Source organism: Onychostruthus taczanowskii, unplaced genomic scaffold (genome assembly GCF_017590055.1).
Source record: "Onychostruthus taczanowskii isolate IOZ18803 unplaced genomic scaffold, ASM1759005v1 scaffold75, whole genome shotgun sequence".
Classification (NCBI taxonomy): domain Eukaryota; kingdom Metazoa; phylum Chordata; class Aves; order Passeriformes; family Passeridae; genus Onychostruthus; species Onychostruthus taczanowskii.
Window position 1 is genome coordinate 1,404,009 of NW_024505339.1, and position 16,242 is coordinate 1,420,250.

Genomic DNA, 16,242 nt, shown 5'->3' on the forward strand with positions numbered 1-16,242 from the left:
CCAGCCTTTGGTGACTTTGAAAGGTAGAAACAAAGGGTCTTTTGGGACAAACGTTTCTCAAATCATGGGCTGTGCTGTCCTGAGGGATCAATGTTAGAATTAGTTGAGTTTCCAGTATCAGATTGTGCTAATTACTGCGAGGTCCCTGCTCACAGGGGACACTCAGGACGAGATGCTTTGGGAAGTGCAGCCCAAGAACCTCATTCATGCACGGACAGGGATGGGTCACGAGTGTTGTATTGGAGAGCCAAATTCACTCTTAAAAAATCTGTCAGGGCATGGGCACTCCAAAATACTGAAGTCACCAGAAAATATCCTGCCAAGACTTGTAGTCCTGAATTTAAATAGCAATAAATACAGCAAGTGGAGAATGAGCAGGTACTTTTCATTACGTGTGGCAATTAAAATGTGTCTCTTGGTAGTAATGTTTCTTACTAGGGGAAATGACAGTGCAAATCCCAGTTTTATTCTGACAATTTCACACTGTACATGATATCTTCTGTGGGCATGGAGGGTGCTGGCTGAGCCTGTTTTGATATGAAGAGCCTGGTTTGCCTTATTTTTTTATTAAAAATAAATCATATTGATGTGGATGTAATTTTATTTGTGACTAGACAAGCCTGCACTAGCCAGCTCTCAGGTTTGTGGCGTCTGTCTCCAAGAAGATCATAGATACGGAGAAAATTATTTATTTTAGTATCCAGTGCTCAGATAAAACTCTGGTTTTGTGCAGATGGCACTGAAAGGATAACACAGCTCTGACAAATTTGTATAAACCACCATCTATTTCTACTAGAATCCAGATCTTCAGTACATCAGTAATATTGAGGTTTATATTTTAGTAACTTGGGTTTTTTTGGTGTATATTATTTATTTGCTGAGTGTAGAGATTTGTGGGGATGGTGTACTCTGGTCTGGCTGCTCTGTGTGTCTTGGAGGGTTCTTCCTGTCACTCTGCAGAGCTGGTGGGAATTGTCTGGTTGATCCTGGAGGATGCTTTGGGGTTTTGGAATGGAAAGCGTGTAGGAGTGCGAGGATGCTCAGCTTTTTTGGAGAGGTTGGAGAAGGCACAGGTGTTTGGGAGGGACCTGCTCATCCCTCAAAGGCTTTTATAAAACACTTTAGTAGAGCACAGTCACATTCTGACTGTGCACTAATTCTAAATAAGTGTTTGCTAAACAACGTTAATGGATTTAAAATGTTTTTAGGAATAGTTATTAGTCTTTCAGTCTCGAATGGTGAAGGGAGTTTTGTCTCGATGGGGGGCTGCCATTTTAATGCTTCCTGGCAGGAGGCCTATTTTGATCATGCAAATTAGGTTGGAAAAAGTAGGCTAAGCCATTAAAAAGTAGGAGAGATCATGAAATTTTAAATTTTTAAGGTGACTGTCTTTCTAATTATTACCATTTTTGTTATCATCGTTCACATATGTCACTTCATTTCCCTTAATTCTCGTGTCCTCATCCCTTAACTCTGACAGCCTCAGTGCTGGTTGCTCTTGCATCCACCACTCCAAATGGAAGCCTCAGTCCATTGGCTATTTTATTCCCAGCAAGGTGCTTGGAAATCCTGCCACGTGGTGTGTTTTGTTGTATAATTAGAAATGCAGATACAGTCTTTTTACTTGCACCATGGTTAATTTTTTCCTATTCTGTTAACATTAAGAGGGACTGAAGGTTAAGCTTACGTAAACTCCAGATATTTGCAGGGTTCTTGTTGGCAAGGGAATTCATTCTGGGAAGTGGGAAAGGGGCACATGGGTGAGGGTTGGAGGCAGTGTCCAGAGAAGGCTGGATCTCAGGTGGGAAGACACCAGGGTTTCATCTTCCCCACCAGTTTCTGGGCAGGGGGACGGGGTGACACAGCACTGGTGGAGCCCAGGGTCCCTCTGGGGGTTTGGAGAAGAGCCCCCTGTTCCCCCCAGGAGCCACACGGATCCTGCAGGAACTCTGCAGCCCATCCCTCACATCCTGCTCCTCTGGGCAGCGAGTGCGTCAGCAAAATAACTGCCTTGGTGCCCATAGGCTTGCAAGCTTCATTTAATCCTATTAATTTTTAATAGAAAATTAATATTAAGCCAGCATACTTCGAACATGGCTTTGCCTGTGCTCAGAAAGACCCTCAGCTCGTGTTTGCTTTGGAGTGTTGGATCCTGCAGGAACAAGACCCTCCTGGAGCAATTTGGGGCTAGGAGCAGAGGGATGCTGTCGCCTTCAGCAGTTACAGTAACAGTGCCATGTTCCACCTCAGTGATCACAAGTGTTGGTTGGATTTCAAATCTCTCTCTCCAAAAGGGGTGTTGGGTGTGCCGTGCATGGATAAACTGAGAGGAGCTGGGCATTTCCAGCTAAAAATGTGCAGCAAATTTATTTGTGTCAATTAGCACTGCGCTGACCCGACCGGAGTCTGATGGAAAATACCAACAGTTGGATATCAATTTTTTCAAGGACTTCAGTAAATACTAATCTGTGCAATTTAGGGGTGATGTTGTGCAAAAAAAAGGGCATATTTTTAATTGCCATTTTCAGCTTTGCTACAGTTGATGTTCTGCAGCCTCCAGAACAGTCAACTCGAAACAGGAAGGTCGACTCTTGGAGCTGATGGTATCTTTGTCCTTAAGAGAGATTCTGGGAAAGTAAGCTGCATTCCTTAGCTCTTGCAACCCTTTTTAATTGTTTTTTCTCACAACCTTAGCCTGATCTTATCACCCAAGTAATTGTTGCATCATATTTGCTTTATTGTCCCTGCTGGGATGCCAGATAATTGCTTTATACCTTTTAATGGAAAGTGTTTGGGAAGCCTGTTACCTCTGGGACATAGATGAGCGGTGCTGCAACTATTGCAACAGTTGCATTTATACCATTTTTCAGAAGCTGGATGGGAATCCAGCAGGAGAAGGCTTGGATGGCTGGCACCTTCTGTAGAATTGAGCAGCAGCCATAAAGTTACTTGGTGTTTTAAACCCCATCATAAAAGTAAAGCTGGCAGCTCTGCTGTGCCTTGTGTTTGGATATATCTTATCTGCGGGAATATTCAGCCAGACTTTCCCTTATGAAGTAGTATTGTAGGGTATTAATTATTCATAGTCAGTTTAATTCTTCTTTCTTGCATATTTAATTGTAATAGCATGCTGTATGTCACAGTGATTTCCCAGAAGAACTGTACACCAAAGGCAAACCATTCAGGTATATAGTCTTAAATACGTCCGTGCTAATCTTTGTTGTTTAATTTTGGAGCAGGATGGGATATTATCAGATGTTTCTTGCAGGGAAACAATTATGCAAAATCATGATTTCGCGTAATCTTTTCAGCTGAAATTTTCGAGCTGAAATAGCTGGTTTGATTTCCACTGATGACGTTTGCGTTGTCTTGCTTATTTTATGAGGAAAAAATGCTTAATGGGAGGGAGGACGTGACTTTTGTTTTCTTCTCTGCAGCGGGGGAGCCTTTATCAAAGACTTTGGAAGTGTCAATCGATTCCTTGCAGAAGATGAAGGAAGGGAATAAGATTTTTATTGAGTTTTTTTCAGTGATCAGAATAGCAATGCCAAATGCTTGTGTGATTAAGTTTTTTTTAAACATTTTTTTTAACGACTGTGATGGGCTCTTAGTGCTTGATGTGAGAAAATATTGGAGGCACAAGAACTGCAAATGCATTCACAATTTGATTTGCATTACCCTCCTTCCAGAGCTGTTTCTCGCTTGTAAGACACTTGGTAAAACTGAATCCCTCGTGTTTGGAGAGCAGGATTGTTCTCGGAGATTTACTGTAGGAGTTTAAACTTCTGAAAAATCTGTTTACAATGTGTCTGAACTGGAGCATAGAGGACACAGTAGAGACTGTTATCTGTTTACTGCTCAGATAAGGAGGTGGAATAGATTGCTGGCCTGTTTCTGAACTCTGCTTAATGAATGGTTGCTAGGCAAATTGCATCTCAATCAGCTTAATCCTCAAGATGTCATTTACAGGTCTGCTCTTTGTGAGGGCCAGAACCGTGCGCTTTCAAACTGCACAGGCCAGAAATTGCTAGCAAAGCAGCTTAGAATAGCTTGTTCAAAAATTCAGTGTACATGTGCTGCTGAGCTGCCCAATTTAAAGTGCCTGTTGTCGCAGGGCCGTCACTGCCTGGCCATGCGCGAGATGAGGCGTGCGGTGATAGACAGGAGGCAGCAGCATCCTTAGCACCGTTTCTGGATCAGCACAGCCCACACCACCACGTTTTGGCACTGGATTAACGTGAAAGAAAGCGTTTCTAAATGGGGACAGCACTGCTGACGTGATGAAAGGTATTTCTGCTTTGGCTGAGTTCGCTCGGAGCCGGGTGCGATGTTGGGGTGCGGACGTGGGACACGGTGAACAGGTGGGAATGGGAGGTGGTGTCACCTGGCACGGGACAGAGAGCTGGGGCTGGCCTTGCTGAGAGAGCTGTAGTGAGGAGAGGGCACAGGCTGGTTGTGTGAAAGCTCCACGCTGCCTCTGGAACGTTGGACTTTCTCCTGCGGCGTCAGGCGAGAGCCAATTAATCCCATATGCTGGCATGTGGGATGCCCACATACATTAGGCTCATGGTTTAGTCCAAAGGAAAAAGTTTCCTAATATAGTTAAGCTTTAACAGTCCCTTTGTAAAGAAAGATAGCAAGATACTGGTTTTATTGGTTTCCCATGACAGCGATTAATCTTGTTGCGGGCAGTGCATTGTTCTTTGCATGGCTACACCTTCCTTTCCTTTGAAATACATCCTCTGGGTGCTCTGTGTCAAGACACCAAGCACTCTAAAGGCAGACTGGAAAAGGCTGGACTTGTTGAATACAAAAGGTATTTTACAACTGTTCATGGTCACCTTGTGCTGATATGAAGTGTCCTTCACATGACCCAGTTATTAAAAATACAGGTGTGAGTGTACTGAGTGAACTTTGAAGTACTTGCATAGTTGGGATATGTGCAGCTTTTCTATTATTCAAAAATACTGGGGTTTTTTTTTAGGAAAAGACGGCATTAAAGCATTGAGAGCCTCTCCAAATAAAACATAAATAAAATATTCCACCTCAGTCACAGGCAAAATGACAGTGGTGCTTGCATCTTTACACTGTGGATGGGAAGAGGGCTGTCGAACAGAAGACTTTGTGATCAGAGAGTGCTTTTCATGCAAATGAAGATTTTATTACGTGCTGCTGAATCAGGGGCTTGTGTAGCGAGAACAGCACAGAAGTGATAAGATCACTTTGTCATAGCTTGAAATTTTGCCCAGCGTGTCTTTCAGATTGCTGAAACGAGCAAGAAACACTCTTATTAAGGGCACAGCAGCAACTGATACAATATTTGGGGGGTAGGGCTGTTGTTTCTTGGTTGGGTCTGTCTCCAGGGTTCTGCCACATGTCCACAGCCCTGACTGCAAAGCAAGGAGGAACTGCAACCTGTAGGTCACCCTGTGCAGCAGCAAAGTCCTGAAAGCTCCTGTTCCTGACAGCACCCCTGTTCTGCTCTGAGTGAATGGGTACAGAATCTCCTCTCTGCTGCAAGCCAGGAGCTGTTAGCATTGATCAGAGCCGAGCTGTCCATCCTTTTGGCTGGGATAGCCTGTGTTGCCCGTTCCCAGGTCGTGCAGGGGCTCTCTGCACCTGCCACAGGGGATGTATTTTTCTGCAGAAGGCACCCATCCAGAACTTCCTCTGTTGGGTTTTCCTTTTGCATTTGTTAGCTAATATCATCTTCCTGATGTCCTTTCTTTCATGGTTAGAACCGGTTTGGTTTAATGAGGGCTGTTGTTGCCAACAGGGGAGTGGATATGTGTGGTGGAGGCATCTAAATCTTCCCCTGCAGATGGGGAGCGTTCAGCATCCTGACATGACCTTGGTGAAAGTTCTCTGGTGTGTTACTTTCCCTCTTTATTTATCTCCTTTCTGTGTAGCAGCTTTGCTTCCAGGGAAGTGTCTGAGCTATTGGAAATCTGTCCTCTCTTCTCTTCCCCTCTCCAGAGACATTGTCAGCGTAACACCCAAACTACTTAGATTGACGCCTGAATATTCTGCTTTTGCACAATCAGGAGGCATTCAGTGAAAGTAGCAAGAGGAGAAGAAGTTTAAGATTTAGGACTGACATTTTTAGACACTTTTCAATCCATAATTTTGCACAGTCTTGATGAGGAAGGTCAGAGACTTCTTTCACATGGGATGCCCCTGTGTGTATGTGTTGAGCATCCAAGTGTACAGCACAGGGGAAAAACATTCTTAACAGCCATCAGATTGCAGTGTGGATTTGTTCATATTTCATATTCTTATCTGAAAAATCTAGGAGCAAAATCCAACCCTGCATATTCCTGGAGAGTTTCAGAGCAGTAGGATGGAACCTTTTGCCTGTTTTTCTCATGCAAATTACGGTAAGGATTATTCAGTGTTTAAAATCTGGTTTATACTGGCTTCTGAATTTCATTTAAAATAAACATCTGGAGAGCTTTTTGATCTCCTGTGCAAGACTGTTGTCTGCCTGCCTCGTTAAAATGACTTCTGCTTAATTTTTAGTGAAAGGCAAAGACCTAGATGGTTTCAGCCCAGAGGCAATCTAAATGCTTCCCCTTCTGCAGTTAGAAATTTCCATGAGCAGATACTTAAAATCTGTTCTCTTAGGGAATGTGGCAGCGATAGGTATCTGTTTTTTCCATGCTGCAATTTGGGATTTGCAGAGCTGCTACCTGTAGTGCCATTTGTACTTCTGCAGAGCCTCGTTCTCCTGGTGCCAAGCACATGCTGGAGCAGATGCTGCGATCAAGAATTTCGGTCTTGTCCCTTTGCAGCTGGCAGTCCAAAGCCCTCCTTGGGAAGATTGCCACGGTGTGCTGCTATCCCACAGTCAGAGCACTGGAACAGGGAGTCATCAGTGATTTATTCAAGTTGCTGCTACATTCAGAGTCTATTTTCTGTGATTTGACAGGAGCTCACTCCTCTGCTCTGCACTGGAGACTGAAGCCTGTGCCCGTGGCGAGGGCTGGGTATGTGCTTCCAGTGGCTTTCTGGCTTTGAAACAGGTTCCTGTTGCTCTTTGCAGAGCCTGGAGCAGTGATCTGTGCAGGCAGTGTCTGCAGAGCTGGAGTGACTTTACCTCTTTGTTTTTTCTCCAAATTCATATCTCTATGAGATCAGCTGGTCCCATATCGTGTGTGAAGTAGTTAAATGCTACCCTGCATCTATAAGATGTGATTTTTTTTCCCCCCTCCTTTCTAGTCTCTTTGATCAAATCAAATAAAAACGCAGTGCTTTCATTTCTAGTTTTATAGTTTCAAAGACAATCTCTTGACGTGCTCGAGCAGTCTGGACCCGAGTCCCTTTTTTCCTTAGTCCAAAGGCTCGCTGTGTCTTGTGCCTTTCTCTGTATCAGCAGTTGCAATCTGCATTAGCTTTTATCTGCATCAAAAGACAAATGGAAGAGAGCAGGACCCTGCAGGAATGGGAAACAGACTTACATGTGCAATGGAAATATGTAATCCTTACGTTCAGTATGCCACATGGAGTACAGACCAGTTCCTATACTGGAAATCTCTGGCCTGTACTCTCAGACATGGGAGTTTAGATTTTAGCCTTTGAAGGCTGGTTAATCCCCTCCAGTGGTTAATACCAACATAAAATATTCTGTGATGTCAAACTTTTCCTCCTAAATGCTTCTTTTCCCCCCCTTTTTTTCTTTTTTCTTTTATTTTTTTTTTTTTTTGCATATGTCAACTATACAAAGCAACACTCAATTTGAGAAATTAGCATTCAAAGCCTCTGTAAGCACTTTATTTTTGTCTGCTTTGTGAGCAGCTGAACACGTGTCCAGGCTGAAATACTCAGAGCTGCTGCTGCTTCCCGGCGCGCGCGTGCCAGGCATGGGAGAATTTGGAACTTTGTCCTGAAGAGGCACTCCTGATCCCCCATCCTGCACTGGCACATCTGCACAAATCTCCTGCTCCACTGCATCCAGGGAGGAAAGGATCCCAGTTAAGCCAGACTGAATCATCCCCAGGGAGATGAGTGCTCTGGTCTCTGTCATCCCGATCAAAATCCCAGCCGTGTCTGATGGCATTCGGAATGTCGCGGCGCTCGTTGCTTTCTCGGAGTGGTGGTGCTCAAAGCAAAGTGTGTTACTTCTCTGCATTAAGGAGTCAGATTCAGCTGTTCAAAGCAAGTTGATAAATTGCTTTTCATTAAGTGTCTGAGCGCCAAGGGGTTCGGTGTGTGTTCCAAGGAAAAAATACATTAATTACAGCTTCTGTAGAGCATTTATCAATCACGTAGTTATAAACACTACTAATGCAGTTAATTGAAGGTAGAAAAATTTACCTTTTTGAATTTGTTGACTGAAGCAATTCCGTGGCTGGAAAGACAAATTGGAAATTAAAACCTGGGGATACTTTTAGTGGGAGCTGCACAGTGGAGGTCAGGGCTGTTGGAGATGGGTTACCAGGAGCTCACCTTTGTGCAGGCAGCATTGTGCTCTGTCTGCTGTTGAGGTGCAGGCTGCAGCAGCAGTGTTTGTTCTCTTCTCCCACACAGCCACGTTGTGTTGCCATGCCAAAGGATCTCCCTGCCTGTGGTAGAGTTTCAGCTCCCTCTGTCCTGTCTGTACAATTTATTTATTGCTCTGTGTGTGTTGGGGTTTTTTTTTTAAAGGAGAAGGCAAGTGCAGAGGAGGAAAGATGCACAAAAACAAACAAAAACATCCTATAGTCTGTAAAACTTTCTGTGAAAAAATAAATCTTTCATGAATATAAACTTCAGGTAAAGGTGGTGTGTTGCCAGCTGCTGAAGGAGTCAGGTGAGATTGTGCTGAAATGTTTTATCAGGTCTTCAGACAAAAACCTCTGGTGCTTGTGGTGTGCAGAGGCTTTGAAGGCACCTTGCACGTTCATGTTGCTTTCCCTGTGGCTGTTTTGAACTGCCAGCTGTGCAAGTGGCCGTTTTTCATGCTTCTCAGGAAAGCAGTGAGAATAGCAGAGACTTTTTACAGTAGCTCACCACTAATTTATTTCATGTCCTTTCTTCTATGGCGTTGTTACAAGGTGGCCTTTTGAGTTTCCTGGGAGATTGATAAGGACATTAGGTCTGTGTCAGGACAAGCCAGCAGGACACCAGCACCTCGTTGTGAAGGCTGACAGGAAAACACCACCCCAAATGTCTGGTCAGCTCTTTGGTATTCACCTGATGGCTTCTATTTTCTGCTGGTGGGTGTTTTCTACATGTGTTGAAGCTTCTGTTTGAGGTTCTTAAAATGCCTTTCATCTTTGCAGCTGGCTGCACGGTATCTCCAACTACAGAAGGAGGTCTTATCTTGCCCTTACAAATGATAAGATGTGTATCCAAGAGCTGATGTGTTTGTGGTCCAGCAGGAAGCTCTGTCGCTGTGCATAATCAGACAGAGATCTCCAGTTTTGGATCTTAAAAATGTGTTTTTCACTGCTGGTTTTGTAAATGGGCTGTTAAAATTTCACCACGTGTGGGACCATGATTCAGTGTCCAGAGAGAGAAATACTAAACCAAGCTGTCAGTGTGACTGTACAGGTCACAATGGTTCACATGCATGACCAATGCAAACCAAAATCCATCCTCCCTGTGAGCCCATGTTCACACACCACCAGCACACCTGGTCCAAAAGTGAGTCATTTCCTATTTTTATTCCTTTATATACAAGTTCAGTTTTTCTTTTGTTATGAAGTATAATGCATTCTGCCTCATCTTATTTGCAAATATTTCTCATTTTCAAGTGGATCTATTTTTAAAACAGGACTCAAAACATATTTTTCAATAGCTAACAAATGTCTGCTCTGTTGTTTGTCTGTTGAATAGAGGTAAAATTTGTTCAAAGTTAGCTCTGATTTTTTTTTTAAATAATCAGCTTGGAATAAACAGGGAAAGATAGCTGCTTTCCTACCCAGGAACTGTCGTAATCTGTAACTTCTAACAATATTTTAGAAGGAAAAACTGTCTTCCTTCTGTCATGTGAAGCCACAAGGATTTCTGTAAGTCATGATTAAGTCTTTAATTCAGGGCTTTTACAGAGTAAGTGTGGAGTGAGAAGAGATAACGAAACTGGTGATCTTTGTGAAGCAGCCACAGGAGAGGGAACTGTTTCATATTTCCTTTCCCCTTTGCCTAGGCAGCTGTTTGCTGTACCTAAGAAAAACTTCCTTTTCAGGTCTGGGAAAGCAAGAAAGCAGAGAGGGAGGAATTCTGCCCAAGAGTGGCATGAGGAAGCTCACAGTTCTTGCGTGTCCTGTGTGGTGAAGGAAAGCCCAGAATTATAGCCTTGTGCTTCTCCCACACATGGAACACGTAGGAAAGCTGCACATAACCCTGTTCCTGCTGAGGATGTTGAGGTTATAACTGCAGGCTGTCCCCTATGGGAAAGGGGTCAGTGTGTATTTTGGTTTCTTATCACTTGAAGGCAGAAGGAAGTTGCATAAAGGATGGAGAATGTCTGTTGGTGGGAATGCATGGTACCTCCACTGGGGTATGTGTGAGCTGCATCCTGTAGTTTGGTAGAGGCTGGGCTGTTCTGCGTTTCCTTTGGATGGAACTCATCTCAACTAACCTTAATTTTCCCTCATGTTCACATGAGAACAGGCAGGCTCGTGTCTGTAAGTCTTGTTCTGTATTTCAGAGCTGCTGTGATGTGGGAAATGCTGCTCGAGCATGTAGGAAGAAGTTGGGTTTAGTTTGCCCCGAGGATAATGGGTGCTTTGGAGGAAGGAATATTTGTTTGTGCCTGACAGTATCTTGTTGAGGAAAATGAGATCTTTTGTGAATGTTACAGCGCTGGGTAGGGAGTCTGTTTTGCATTTTGAAAATAAAAATGTAATCCTGATATCCAGGGCAAGTTATTTTGATGACAGTGTTGGCCTGTACTCTTAACTGCTGTGGTTCAGCTGTAGCATCCTTGGCTCCCTCCCCAGATATCCATGGAGCCATATACACCCATAAGATACATACCAGGCTGTGTCTTCATCCCTGTTTCCCACCAGTTCAGCATGAAAAAATTGAAGTTGGAAGTTACCATATAAAAGGAGAAAGTTAATTAAAGGTCAGAGTGCTTTAGTGTAGTGAAAATTGAGAGGAGGCAGATACAAAGTTATTCAAATTGCTTTTGACTTCAGGCAGGTCGATTTTCCTATTTCTTGCATATGTTCCCATGGTAAAAGTAGTATCTCATCTGTCTCACAACTGACCGCTAGTATTTGTGTTTCAAGCACAGCCAGAAATCCTCATTTGAAGCTTTGGCCAGGCCCTACAGTTGTCCTGACTTGTCTTTTCTACATCTTTCCTTCACCTTAGGAGTGGCCTGCAACACCTGGCAAGACCTACTTTACTCCTCTGTTGTCTGTCAGCTCCTGCCACGTTGCAGAATACAGAGTTAAATCTAAAAATACTCATAAAAAGAGGTGAGGGCTTTGAGCAAAGTAAAGTAAGACACTGATTTGGGTCATGAAAGGGAATTGATGTCACTGGTTCTTCGTTGCAGCTTTCTTGATCTGTGAAGTTCAGTTCTGAGCTGTGGAGATGGAGAGGAGCAGGGGTGAGCAGGTGGTGCCCAGGACAGGGAAAGGTGATCTGTGTCCATTTGTCCTCAGGAGACTGCCCAGACTGTGACCTTGTAAGCCTGATGTGAGAAGTCAAGGTGGTGTTAAATGCTTTGCAGTTTCATTTGTCTTCACAGTCTTCAGTGGTAGAAAACTGTCACCCACTGCTGTCCTTTAAACAAAGAGTGACCGTGGCATCAGGTGATTAAATGCTTCATCCAAAATGATGTCAGGAACCTGTGGTGAGCTGGATACTTCCCTCAATCTCTCCTGTCATAGACTAGTCCATCATCAGGAGACCACTGTTCTAACATAAATATGGCCAAAAGACCTGAAGCCAACTCTAAAAGGAATTGTGTGCAATTTTTGCCTCTGTCAGAGTGGTTATGTGGCTTCAGTAATGTTTGTTAAGTGCTTTGATATGCTTTGGTGAAGGACAGAGTGTTAATAATTAAAATTGTAAAGAAGTTCTGGAGTAGCATGGGGTTTGACAACCTCTTTCTGGTCTGTTAGTTAACAAAAATGCAAAATATAAATGGACGAATCAGCAGGAATTGAGTTGAACGCTCCCTTCCCCCAGCCACCTGCATGGGCTGAGCACAGAAAGCAGCTAATTGTCTGCTCTGCTGCAGAGATGAAAGAAGCTGGTCCTACAACAGGAAAGGCTATTGAACTGCATGAAGGTGGTAAATTATCAGCACTGAAAACCTTTTGAGTCGGTATCTTTACGTGCTCAAAAAGTACATTATTTGTACTGGTATTGACAGCGTTCGGGGCTGATAAAACCGGAGTCTGGTGACGTGAATCTTGTGTTTCAGTGCCTGTAATTAAGAGGTCTGTAAAACTGAAACTTGTTTTTTGAAACTCTGCACCATCGCCCTGTTTGGGTGTAGTTGAAGGGTGTGTTTGGTGAGGACAGGCACTCATAATGGCTTTATCTTGGCCCAGCTAACGAGCTGTTTGCAGAACTGCTCTGATTTGCAGTGGGCAGAATGTAAAGCAGCCTCGTGTTTGTCCATTTTCCTGCTAGCAGTTCCATTTGCAGAGTGCAGGCAGGAGCAGGCTTCTTGCCAGCAACAGCTTCATTCAGATTAGGGCTTTAGTTCAATTATGTCCAATTAACTTTTATTGCAGATAGCAGTGATAATTACTTGCAAGTCAATTTTTTGGCTGTGGTTATCCCAAGGCTAAAGTCTGAGCTTGATGGATTTTAATAACTGAAGTGACGTATAGCTTTTCCTCTGTTTTTTCTTCTTCAGGCCTCAATTAGATGAAAGGTCAGAAGCTATGTAAAAATCCATCTTACAATTAAAGCCAACTGTTCTACTCCTTGGCAGATGCGTAGTGCTGTGTTTTAAAATAATCTCTTGGGACAGACCTAAAAAAAGGCTTTTTAAACTCAAAGATCATAACCTTGAGCTGGCTGCTGCTTTATCCAAGGAGTGAATTTGATGGAGCTGATGTCACACGTGGCAATACCTGAAGCTGAGAGCCTCCTCCTTGGCTTTTTTTAGTGCATTGCATCCTGTTCCAAATCGCTCTCCTAGAAGTCTTCAGTAGTAGCCCTTGGGCATGAGGAGTGTGATATGAGCAATATTCCATTTAAGTGCTGTTATCCCAAAGCTGCTTCCTTTTCTTCCCTGTTGGGCGTTGCCATCCCAGCTCGGAGAGCGAAGCAGAGCTGTGCTATGGCAGCATTTAAATTCTCCCTGCCTTCCCCACCAAACTAATTTTGTTGTCTGAGTAACATTATAAATGGAGGTCAGCCTAAAAGGTGACGTGGTTTACAAGCAAAATCATAGTTAATTAAATGGCAAGAAGCAAAAATTGATTTTGATCGAAACTGTTGCAAGGGCTCCACAAAAGGTCCACCCGACTGCAGAAAGCCAAAGGTCCTGTGCTGGCAGGTGCTGACAGTGCACTCCCTGTGCTACAAAAGGCGACTTTCTATTGTTCAGTTTCCTAGTTATTTATCCCCAAGTCCACCCCATGCTATTGTGATTTATTGCCATTTCAGAGGGCAACTTCTCTGCCCACTGTTTCGCAGTTTTCCATTTATAAAGCGTTAAGAGGATGTGATACCAGCCGGTGATGAATACAGTGCTAGTTTGGTAATTTTCTTCCAGGAAACGCTAAGATTTATCTCTGGCTCTTCAGCAGTCCTGGGAAAGGGCCATTCTGGTAAGTGCCCAAGAATAAAGGGCAGTTTTAGAGCTGGAGAAAGGCAGGAAGCCTGCAGGATGGGTCTAGGCACTGTCAAGCAAAGCATGGCTGCCTGGAAGGAGTTGTATTGAATGCTGAGGTTGGCAGGAGGGTTCAGTGTCTGCCGTTGACATGAACAACTCTTTGAAACCCCTACATTTTAGGTTACTTTGGGAGGGGAAAAAGGAATTATTCTCCTTGGTGTTGAGCAGCCTGCCGGGGGGTAAATGAGACACTGAGTTTCCCTCTGAGCATGAAAATTGGCCCGGATTCAATTACGTTTCCTGGCAAGCTCTTGCAGACATTTGTACCAAAGAAACTTCAGAGCCCGGGTTAGTTTTTGTTGTTGCCTGCAGCATTGATGTGCTCTGAACTTGGCATGTGCTGCAGGCGCTCCGGGCATTGCCGTAAATCCCGCCGATGGCTCTGGAACTCCAGGGTGGATGTGGAACTTCATGGAACTGCCTTGTGACTGAAGAGCAGAGGAGAGGAGCAAAGCATAGCAGCCACAAGCCTTTAACAACCCTCACACAGAGGCTTTCGGGACCCCAGGGTGCTGGAAACTTGGAATAGTTTGGAGCTTTTTCTTTTGTGTGTGGGTGGATGCTCCCCTGCTTCCTCCTGGCCTCGGGCTTTGTGAACAAGCCCACAGTTAATAGTGGAATTTCAAACATGTGTGTTTACTTTCAGGAATCTAACTTTAGACTTTACCAGCTTGCTTTCCTCTAAACCAGCTCAGTTTCCCATGTTTCAGTGGTCAGGGGTGGTTTGTGGGGAGTTGTTTCCTTTGTGTTCTCACCCTGTAAGGCCTCTCAGGAGCTTCAGAGGCTGGTGTTATCTAAAAACTTGGCAATAACTGTATATGTGGTCCATTTATGTGATGATAAAACTGTGTTAGAAATTTCCTAGTAGTTGCTTTACATCTAGGTTTTACTCTAGGCTGTAAAAGTACCACCTGATCTGAGAAGCGCAGGCAATAAATACTAAATGTTGAATATAATTCAGAAAATGATAAATTTTTAAGTCAAGAAAGGCAATATTGTGGTAAGTTCTACTGGAACTGATTCCTGGCTCTGCAGGGGTGTCCCTGGGCAGTGGGTGGATGTGAGTTCTTCCATCCTGGTGAGCCTTGTGGTGGCAGGGGACACTGTGCTGCCTGAACCAAAAAACATCCTGATGTGCAAATAAGGCTGAAGGTAATAGTCATTGTGAAGATGTGCCAGTTACCCCCAAATCCCAAGCACTGCAAATCCCTCTTAAGCTTAACATGCTTTGATTTAATTATTAATAAATCTTAGGAGAAAAAAAATCTGTTCACATGTCTAAACCTGCTATTTTGTGGAGCATCCTGCAGTACGTGTGCTGTTAAGATTATATCCCGCAGCCAGATTAGATTAAAATCACTTCAAAGAGGGGTATTTATTTATTTATTCCAATCTAATGATTGTTTTCCTCCTGAGATATGCTTTATCTTTATATATATATATATATATTTTTCAAGACAGAGCTCGTTGTGCTGCATTTGCCAGCATAGAGACTCTGTTTAAAATGCAATTTAAAAACTGAAGTTTTCATGGTTCACAGCCCTCCATGGCTGGGTGCCACAGCCTACTGGTGAGATCACTCTCCAGTTTGCAGCTGACTGGTTGAGATGACAGTGTGGCTGACCCTGGTGCAGTGCAAACCCTCTCCATTCCAGTTCCCCCAGTAGCACAGCGTTCATTCTTGGAGGGGCTGGAGCTTTGCAGGTGCTGGTGCCCACACAAGTCGCCACCGTGGAGCCAGATCTGCTGTTGAGAAGTCCTGATGTGCCAAGTTCAGTTCATCTCCTGCTCTGGACTAATTAGAAGGAATAAACGCAAGCAGGAGGGGCTGATGGGCCCAGCTGCCAATCCTGAGACAGCCAGAAGTGCTCACCTCCATCCCAAATACAGCCCATGCCAGGGATTTCAGTTCAGCTGGGGGTGAGTTGGAGTTGTCCATGCCAGCTCATGCTGGGCAAGAGTCAGGTCAGAAAGTAGTAGTCAGGTGCTGAGTATCTCAAAGGGAATAAATGTTAATTGAATTTCTAACTAGAAAAAAATAAATGGGGTGCTTGTCAAGATATTTCAAATGTGTTTTCAGATACTGAGATCTCGATTATGAAAACCGGTATTGATTTCATAGAGAAGAAAAACTGAAGCAGGATTTTAATTATAATAAATTCAGCGATGGAGTTATGGTTAGCACTTCTATACAAGCCTGAATTTCTTTTTCTAATGCTCAGCAGTGACCTAGATGTCACCAATTTGTTTACTGCAAATCAAGCTAAAAGAGTGATTTTAGACTTCCACTTCAAATTATTTCTTGTAAGTCCAGTATTACCTTTAAAATTATTATTGCCACCCCAGTCTTTTATGAACCTTTGGCATTACCTAAAACGATTATCTGCCTGTGGGAACAACTTGCCTTTATAGCTCTCTCTGAAACATTGCTCTCCATACTGGAGCTAAAG

General features: G+C 43.7%; 1 protein-coding gene across 4 annotated transcripts in view; it reads left to right on the top strand.

Moving 5' to 3' along the window:
• The window catches only part of FAM222B (family with sequence similarity 222 member B), a 36,364-nt gene that overhangs the window by 6,890 nt on the left and 13,232 nt on the right, over positions 1 to 16,242 (top strand). Inside the window, exon 2 of one of the 4 annotated variants that reach the window (XM_041422991.1) lies at positions 4,115 to 4,287. The exons of 2 other annotated variants lie outside the window; for them this stretch is intronic. The gene's annotated coding sequence lies outside the window, so the exon portion shown is untranslated. Of the gene's footprint in view, positions 1 to 4,114; positions 4,288 to 4,338; positions 4,362 to 16,242 lie in introns of those variants that run through there. One more of the 4 variants, XM_041422993.1, reaches the window with a different exon arrangement.